The following is a 9,712-nucleotide window of genomic DNA, read 5'->3' as shown; positions in this document are numbered from 1 at the left end:
GAGGGCTGGGCTGGAAGACAAAGGTGACCCGTCCTCCCCTTGTCCCTCCTGCTCCGAGAGCCTCACTCCCGCAGCGCTGTTCCACAGTAGCAGGTCCCTCCTCTGGCAGCAGTCGAATCCCTTTGGCAGGTTTTTCAACATCTGCAGACCCAGCTTCATCATGCCGCCTCAGAGAGGCCAGCACCAGCAGATGTCTGAGGGCTTAAATGCGGCCTTTTCTACATTTTTAAGGTTTTTTCTTTTTTTTAAAGATTTTATTTATTTGTCAGAGAGAGAGAGAACGCGCACAAGCAGGAGGAGCAGCAGGCAGAGGGAGAAGCAGGCTCCACACTGAGCAGGAGCCCGACGTGGGACTCGATTTCAGGACCCAGGGATCCTGACCTGAGCCAAAGGCAGACGCTTCACCGACGGGGCCACGCAGGAGCGCCTGCATTTTTACGTTTGAATGATTCCAGCTTCACCTCTTCATTCCTCCATCCGTAGTGGCAGTAGATGCCCTAGGGCAGTGGTTGTCAAGCAGGAGGAAGTCCGCCCCGCAGACGTACGTTCCGCACTGTCTGCAGAGATTTTAGGTTGTCACGATTCAGCAGAAGTGGGGCAGCGCTCCCGGCATCCAGGGAAGAGCGGCCAGAGAGCCGGCGGGCCCGCTAAGCGTCCCACAGGGCCCAGGACAGCCCACACTACCAAGACTTATTCCATCTGAAGTGTCAACAGTGTCAACGTTCAGAAACTCTGTTCGTTTTTCAGTTAATTTTATATGCAACAAGTCTTTATATTCGATTCCTTCTGGCCAAATAATTGCCTGGTTTTTAATGGAATCCTGACTGACTCAGCTCTCACGAGTGTTAAAAAAAAGAAATCGGATGACTAGGGGAAAGTTGAAGATATCCGTGGTTGAATCTAAAAAATATGTGAAGTGTAAGTGACTTTAATCTTCATGTATCATGATATGAATTAAATGCGTAATGCCTAAAATGTCTAAAATGGATAAATCAAGAGGTAGTGGTATTATATAGGAAAACAGAACTTTTCCTTGGGATGGCACCTGAGAGAGGTGGAGTAGGGGATTGCGGCTTTTCGTTGTAAGTTCTTTATACGATTTTGAAAAACCCCTGCTCATGTATTATTTTGAATAAAATATTTTAAGGAAGAACATTTCATGACTTATGTACTTCTCTAAAGATAGATGACTGAAGCCCCGAGCTGGTGGTGATCGACAGATGTGTTTTGTTTGAACTTCACTGTATTTTTGGCCAATATTGCAAAGATGTAATATTGTGCATGAAAATCCAATTAAAAAAAACTTCCCTGAAAACTCAGAAAATCTGGCAGTAACAAGCCCTCATTTGCATGTGATAACAATCATCTATGCTTGAGTGGCTGCCTACTTCAAACAAAGTCTGTGTTTTCCATTTTGCCACAGTCCCCACCACTCCCTGCTTCTTTCGATCACCACCAGCTCGGGGCTTCAGTGACTCCTGGGTCACTCAGTCTTTGGAGGTAGGTTGCCCAGGGAAGGGAGTGACCTTGAGCAAGGAGATTCACTGTAGCTGAGACAATTCCTGAAGGCTGACATTCAAAGCTGTGTGCCAACAACACTCCCCACAGTGGGGGCAAGTCCTTCAGTGAAGGGGAACCTTGGCCAGGCATCCAGTGGGGGATGGGACTGTCAGCCATTCTGGGGTGACATTCTTACAGCTTTCCATCTAAGGAAAGAGAAAAAGATCTTCCCTGAACTCCAACAAATTCTAGAGAAGGACTCTGGTCTACCTTGAATCAAATGCCTATTCGTTGGGCCAATCATTTGGCCAGGGGATGATTACTGTGATGGGCACATTCTTGGTCGTGCCCACCCTTGTGGGCAGCTGGGTGTTCAGCAGAGGACTGGGGTTGGCAAAACCCCCTAGAATCAGGGACAGCATTTCCCCAACAGAAGAGGTGGTGGTGCTGTAACCCCAAGAGGAGGAAGGGAGTGCGTTGTGTGGACTGAAGCAACAACTGCTGCAAATTTTCCCTTTATCGTTTCTCAGTTCAGCCTTTCAACGTTGACCTGCCCCTGATGATACTGGCAGCCGTATCTTCCACTCAGCTGGAAACCGGAGAAGGGCACGCAGCTATCTACTTAGATGAATTAAAGTCAGCTGGCCCCTCCGGCCCCCAGGAGTAAAGGATCAGTCATCAGCCAGTTTCTGACCACAACCTAGCCCCATAACAGAGACTCTTAGTGCCCAGCTTTGGCGGAGTGTTCCCCCTCCCCCAGTCAACCAATGAGAACGTGGTCAGTCAGGAATTTCACAGTCCGTCTTGCCCCAAGAGCTTTAAGTCAGCTTGATACATACTCCGAACACCTGCCGGCTCACCAAGGTAAGGTGCAAAAATCCTCCTGTCTTAATGGAATATCGTCTCAGATCCTCTTCATCAGCTCCTGGACGGCTTCCTCTTCATACTCATCCCTGTCCCACTCCCGAATGTTGCCTTTATCTTGTGATCCTCTTGCTTTCCTTGACTTTGGTGTTTGCTTTGGATCTTTCAGATGCTGACTTTTGGCTCCTACTCCCTTGGATTCACTGCCCACACCCGTCCTCGTCAGTCCCATGATCCCCACTGACTTGACAGCCACGCTCCTATCTGCCTGTTCCCTTGGGGGCGGGGGCTGACACAAAGGGTCGGAAAATGCTGCACTCTGTACATCTATGTGGTTTTAAGTTCTTTGAAAACACCCCAAATGGAAAAGCACACAGTGATTAAAAAATAGAGTCCTGCAAATAGGAAAAGCCAGAAATCTGCCAAGAGATAGAGGAATGGTTACGTGATGAACTTGCCCTGATCCAGGGTCTGACCTTGCAAGTGACTGTATGTGATCTTGTCAGTTGGTTATAGTTAGACATGGTGCCTTATACTACTGAAACTTTACAAAGATGGAAAGTTATTAATAAGAATGATCATCTATTATTTTACAGAGGAAATGTAACTACAGAAGGGACTAGATACTTGAGCCTTCTTTCCAGCACATTCTCTCCTTTATGGCAAATTCCAATTTTGACTACTTTTATAATGTAATAAGGAAAAAGGCAACCCAATATGGCCTTGATTTCAGGAATCTTCAGAGGAACCGGGTTGACATGGATGAACTGAACTATTGGGTGGCGGGCAGTGCCACCTTGTGGTAGCTCCCGGTGTTCGCTGGCCCACGGAGCCTGGAAAGGGCACGTTCGGTGGGAGATGATGGCTTGAGGGTCTTTGTTATCTATGAAAGTGTAGTTGGTGTGACATACACGGGAGAGGCAAGAACTGCCTCTGCTCTTTGCGTTGTGCTGGCCTCAGAACCATTTTGTCTCTCTGAGCTGCATATCTCTGAGCAGTTAGTGTAATGTGTTTACATCTCAGAGGGGAAGTTTATTTTCAAGCACTTGGGGGGACAGTTTACTGTCTCCCCTGTGTATAGACCATGCGGCTTGTGCTCTTACAAAGGTCCAGGGAGTGGGGCCCGGCCAGCACTCTTGTGATGCTATTAGAGGCTGTACCCGGTGGAGCCCGTTTCCTCCCGGGTCTCTTGAATAATCCATGTGCTTCTGCTCTGCCATCTTCTGTCCCCCAGCTACCTCCAGGGACTGCCAGAGACCTGCTTCTCTCTAGGAGAGATTTCCAGTTCTTATTTCCTTTGCTTCCTTTTGGATATTTGAATCACCTGGCTTATCCTCAGCGTGATTTTTCAACAGGTGCCTAGCTTCCTGCTGCAGGTCTGCATATGGCCCGTGCTTGGGGATCCAGTTTCTGTTCAAAACTTGAGTGGCAGGTCTAAACTGGACTGAATCTTTTTGCCGGTGTTTGGTCTTTGATCTTCTGTCACAGGAAGGGTGCCCGCTCTGACCTCCTCTGTGTCCTGGCTTGCTCCTTTCTAGCTCCCTCCCCCCTTCCCCCACCCTGTCCAGGTACGCTGTAGGGCCAGTGCTCCAAGTGGAGGACCCCAAACTCTTGCTTAAAAAAACTGCCCTTCTAGCCAATCTGACCTAGAATCCCTGTTTGTATTTATTTATTTATTTATTTGTATTTATTTATTTATTTATTTAAAGATTCTATTTATTTGAGAGAGAAAACACACACAAGCACACAGCAGGGTGGGGGCAGGGCAACTGGATCTCAGGACCCAGGGATCCATGACCTGAGCTGAAGGCAGACACTTAACCAACTGAGCCACCCAGGCGCCCCTAGAATCCCTGTTTAGATGCAACCTCCTCCCGCAGCATAATTCTCCAGCACCGTACTTAGTGTTATAGTTGAGCTCAAATACATTTTCCTGTCACAAACAGGACACGAAAGTGCCATTCTTCCAAGAATCATTAGGAGATGTAATGTACTTAATTTATTCTTTAGTTTAATAGTTTTGCTCTTTTATTAAGTAATGATGAACAAGATAAATGAGGAAGAAGATAAATGAAGAATATGGTGCATTGGGGGCATTGTACAGGAATATTAGGGGAAAATTAAGCTGAGAGTTTTAATACATTCAGTTTCTACATTAATTTGTCAGTTCTATCCATCGAGCACTTTTGCATGCTCTATTTAATTTCCATAAATGTATTCTGCAGTGTAGGAAACCTGGACAGAGGGTCTCCTGCATTATGTGACTTCTCTGGTGTAAACCTTATCAGTTCCCCTCCAGTTCTATGCCTCGGCAATCCCAAATGCCAAGTCAAATATGCCGTGCTCTTTCCTACTTCTGATTCTTCTCTCATTGTGCCTGAAATAGTGCCTGTTCTCATTCCAACCTCTAACTGTTGATCTAGTCGTTTCTACCAATCCTTTACATTTCCATCCAGCAAGGTGGAGAAACGTCCCTAAACCTTATGTCCAGGTAAAGTACCCCCCTTATGTGCTCTAGTAACCAGAGCTTCCCAGGGTGCCCACCTAGGAGGGTGCTAAAACAGCCCTGGAAACTCAACTTCTACATACCTGGGGAGATGGAAATCGGTTTCGGGTCTACTGTAGTAAACAACACTTTTGAGTGGAACACTTTAATTTTTTAATTTTTTTAATTTTTATTTTTTAAGATTTTATTTATTTTGAGAGAGAGAGGGAGAGAGTGAGTGAACGAGAGAGTGCACCAACAGGAGGGGAGGGGCAGAGGCAGAGGGAGAAGCAGACTCCCCGCTGAGCAGGGAGCGGATGTGGGATTCAATCCCAGGACCCTGGGATCATGACCTGAGCCGAAGGCAGACGCTTAGCCTACCCGACTGAGCCACCCAGGCGCCCCAGAGAGAGAGAATCTTAAACAGACTCCCTGCTGAGCACGGAGCCAGGGGTGGGGCTCCATACCAGCACCCTGAGATCTCAACCTGCGCCGAAATGAAGAGTCAGCCGCTCAACCAACTGAGCTACCCAGACGCCCCATTATTATATTATTCTTTTAAAAAACAATTTAAAAATCAACTTTTCCCTATCCCTCACTGAATACATGTAAAGTAATGTCAAGCTAAGAGCCTCTCAGGAAGCCCCCTTCTCGTTCTTGCCGTGCCCGTGGCATTTTGTACTTCTGATGACACGGGACAGGATGTGAATTGTCTGTCTACTTCTTTGTCTGTCTCTCTCCCAGTGGACTGTGAACTCTTAAGGGCACTGATTCTTCACTGCTGTCTGCCAGGCCCAGGTGCAATGCTAACAGAATTGCTGCTCAATCAGTATTTGTTGAACGGGTAGGTGGCTGGCTGGGTATAGCGTAGGGTGATGTCCTCAAAGCAGCCAGCTAAGCGGTGCCGAAAGTCCAGCCCCTAGGTTTCTGTCATTGACTTCTCTCATCCTTCTTCCTCCTAACAAAATCTCAAGGGGCTGCTTAAGTAACAGGCTGCATAGGGCATATGCTCCAATGGCAAACCTCATCCACAGCTCTTGGCCCCTAAGGAAGAGCTCTCTGGGAGGTTCCCGGAGACTTGGGTCACCCTGCTGGGTGATTTTGGAGAGAAAGGGTAGAGGTGCTCTCATTTATTCATGATCTGCCATGTGCTTAGAACCATGTTAGGTACTTGCACATATAATGTTCTCACCTCGTTCTTACGACCATACTGTAAGGTAGGTATTATTATACCCGCGTATACAGATGGGAAAAATGGAGTTCCGGAGCAATGACGGACCTTGACCAACTTACAGGCAGCAAGAGGTGGCGCCCGGGCTTCCTCTAGGGCTGTCTGGCACCGATGCCCAAGCACGCTCTTTCTACACGTACTCCATGCTCAGACAGAATGCTGTGACCTGAAAGGAACTCTAGAGGTTGTCCACGTAATGCAACTTTTGCAATTAAAATAATTTTTTTAAAAAAAAAAAGAACTTTGGAACATTCCTCTTGCCAAATAGGATTCTGCAAATCATGATTTTGCCAAGACAAACAAAGAATGCTCAATTACCCTTTAAGTCTATAATTGAGCAACTCTTAAACTTAGCCAGGAACATTTTTGGCCCCAGTGGATGAGTGAGGCAGCCTGCCCTGCCACTCTGCACACCTAGGGCATACATTCTGGCTCCGCTCTCCATAACGTAGGGATGACTTTTGTTTGTCTCCAAGGATAACTCACTGACCGGCTTCACCAGTCTTCAGTGCTGCCACCCGAATCATCTCAGTGAATCCTAACTGTGACCCTAGCGAGAATGTACTATAAGTAACCCCATTTGATCTTCAGGAAAACAATAACTTCCTCACAGAGACTCCACTGGTGAACCGGGTTTGGGATCCCGATCAGTGGGAATCCAGAATCCGTGTTTTTACCACACCTTGCTGAGCTTGCCCTGCAGGCCAGGCAGCAGTCAAGACATGAGGAACCAGCCCCCCTGCGCTCTGAACAGCTCACATTATCGCCTCCCGCGGGGCAGCATTTCCTGTTGTCCTGAGACCAGGCGGTAGCTGCGACTAGCAGGCTCATCTCCAGAATCACAAATCCCTTTCATAATTAGAAAAGATTTCCTTTGTCTGGATTTTTTTGTAAGATACTTTCCTTGGAAAGACTCCTTTTGTTGAGCAAAGGCAGAGAATTCTTTCTGTTTTCAATGTGGGCTCTTGGAAGAAAAAAAAAAGCAGTTACCTAGTAGCTCGAGTGTAGGAGCAGAATGGTTGAGGTTGCAGCCATTTTGGGGAGTTCTCAGTGAACAAGATCTATTTGGCGAGATTTATGTCCTGCCTAGAACTTCGCAACAAATGATTCATTTGTTCTTAAATTATGAGGATTTATTTCTTAGGTAACACAAATATAAACAGACAGTAGAAAACACCCTCAGGACTGAACTAGAGGAGTAAGTGGTATGTGTAAACAGCTGCCGGAGAAACTTCTTGAAATTCTGTTTATGATCACCTCCTTCTGGGAGATGCGGAAAGGAAAGCAGATGTCAGCCTGTGGAATATTTTACAGAGGATTGTTTATGATTATGTCACCCTGAGTAGAAGGAATGTAAAAGAGACACTTGATGTTCCTTTGGAAGGTGGGGTGAGGGGGGGCTAATCTGGCCTTGGTGAGCAAGATTGGACGACGCGGACTACTGAGCCAAGAGCAATTAGAGGAGGGGGATTAGTGAGAAACTGGCCCTGCTCATATGGATAGGACGGGGTATGCGTGTGTGCATGTGTGTGTGTGTGTGCACACGCATGCATTAGTGCACTAAGTCCTAAGCAAAGACTCTCCCCTTTGGAGGCACGTGTTCTGCAGTGACATCTACCAAGGTCTGACTTGACCCTTTACAATTTCCCGAGAAATTGTAGAAAAAGCAACCAAGAATAGGGACTCTATCCGTGACCCCCTAAGAGGGTCACTAATAGCACATCTATCCCTTGGAAGAATACCCAGGCTGGAGGGGCATCCTTGCAGCCAAAGGTCATGGAACGTGTATGAGGGGAGGGGTTGTGAGTGAACAGGGCACGGTGCCAAATGCTTCCTATGACACCTCTGAGCCTGTCACTTTTCTCTTTTTAAACAGTCTTGTACTTATTAGATCTTACTACATGGGTGGGCTGAGGAGGATTTTTTGTTATCTATTTCCTTCTACAAAAACGTCTCCAGCTAACTCAGAGATGCCATTGGCAATGTAGCACTAGACAAGTCAGGAGACTGCCCGCTTTCTGCCTCGGCTACTAACGAGCTCTGTGACCTTGAGCAAGTGGCTTCAACTCTGGGCTTCAGATGTGTTATCAGTAAAAGGAATAGACTGGTAAAAAGATGATTTCTAAGGTCCTTGTCAATGCTAAAATTTACAGGGCCAACTTTCCTATAAAATTCAAGGCTTTTTGTGTCTGTTCATATGTTGTGTTTTGGTTTTTTTTTTCATTTAAAATCACTTTCTTTAATATACCAGAAACACATGAGACACAAAGAAAGCCCAAGAAAATGCTCAGTCCCTGAGTTGGTGGTTTGAGGTGGGGTGAGGGGGCGGTGGGCAAAGACATCAAGCCTTCTAGTCTCCCAGGGAAAGAAGGGATTGAGAGGACACAACATCTCTAGGCCCCTGGTGAACCCAGTGCGGAGGCTACGCACAGTCTAGTTCTCCACCAAGTTCGGGAGGTACTGATTTTCCTAGTCCTGGCTCTGGCCCTGCTCCCATACTCAGCCTCCAGTTTTCAAAAGTCATCCAGTTCCCAGAATGGCCCCTTCCTTTCGTTCCCTAGCAATTACGCTTAGAACCTGACGATCAGGGAGTCTCAGGGTCTTTCAAGGGCTAGTCCAAGCCCTAGCTGGCCAAGGGGTTTCTGAGGGCTGTCCTGCTTCCTCCTTGGAGAATACCTGCTTGGAGGGGAGCTCACTCTGGCTCCCGGGGGGCATCCGGTCCTTAAGGGAAAACTGGGTGCCCAGAGGCAAGTTCAGTTCAGAAGGTGAAGTTGCCTGCAGGGACAGAACAGGCTCTGGGGGAAGATTCAACTTGGGGGCTTCGGCCTCAAATACTTCACCCAGCGGTTTCACCAGTCGGCTTGAGGGCTCTCTGCTGCTGGTCTTCACAGGTGTCCTTGCAATGCCAAGGGTAGGAGAGTGGGGATCTGGGTCTTGGGCCTAATTAGGACCCTCCAGCTGCTCCCCGGCTGGTTGGTTTGGCTGTGGAGAGCTCTCCGGCTGGGTGGGAGCGCACAGAATGCTGGCACCAGGTGAACGGGGGTGCACCACTCGAGCCAGAAGCTTGTTTTCTGGCAGAGGGCACACGGGAGTGACTAGGACATGCTTGGCTGAGCCCATCTGAACCAGGAGGACTCAGGTGGAGCAGGGCCTGGCCTGGGGTGAGGAGGGGTTGCTGGGCCCCCATTCCTCTTCTGGGTGCACAGCAGTTCGAGCTTCAGCTCCCAACACTGAGTTTCAAAACCTCGAATGTTGTATTTCAGTGTCCCCAAATGTAACTTGGTAAAGGATTAGTGATTGGGTTGTGGTGGAAAATATGGGCCTGCAATGGATGGTTTCAGCCTGGAAGATTTCCCCACCTCCTTTCACGGTGCCTAGCAATAAGGAAGTTTCTACATTCTGTAAGCTGAGCTTTGACAAGTCTACACCTACGTTCTTAAAAGAAACATTTGTGGAGGATTCCTGAGATTATTCCTTCAAGATCACTTTATTCCTTTCAAATGCAACCTTTATTAAGTAGTCTCATCGCCTTGGATCCTCACTGAGATCTTACTGCATTTTAAGGAAATATGATACTGAGTGAAACCTAACCCTGTATGATCACTCATCTCACGTCATCATAACTTACCTGT

General features: G+C 47.5%; 1 pseudogene; it reads right to left on the bottom strand.

Moving 5' to 3' along the window:
* Positions 1-8,513: 8,513 nt before the first annotated feature.
* Positions 8,514-9,200, bottom strand: LOC103656969 (annotated as a pseudogene).
* Between the last annotated feature and the right edge of the window lie 512 nt (positions 9,201-9,712).

Source organism: Ursus maritimus, unplaced genomic scaffold, assembly GCF_017311325.1.
Source record: "Ursus maritimus isolate PB19 unplaced genomic scaffold, ASM1731132v1 scaffold_21, whole genome shotgun sequence".
Lineage (NCBI taxonomy): Eukaryota > Metazoa > Chordata > Mammalia > Carnivora > Ursidae > Ursus > Ursus maritimus.
The sequence above is the reverse complement of the archived record's forward strand: the minus strand, read 5'-3'. Positions and strand labels throughout refer to the sequence as shown.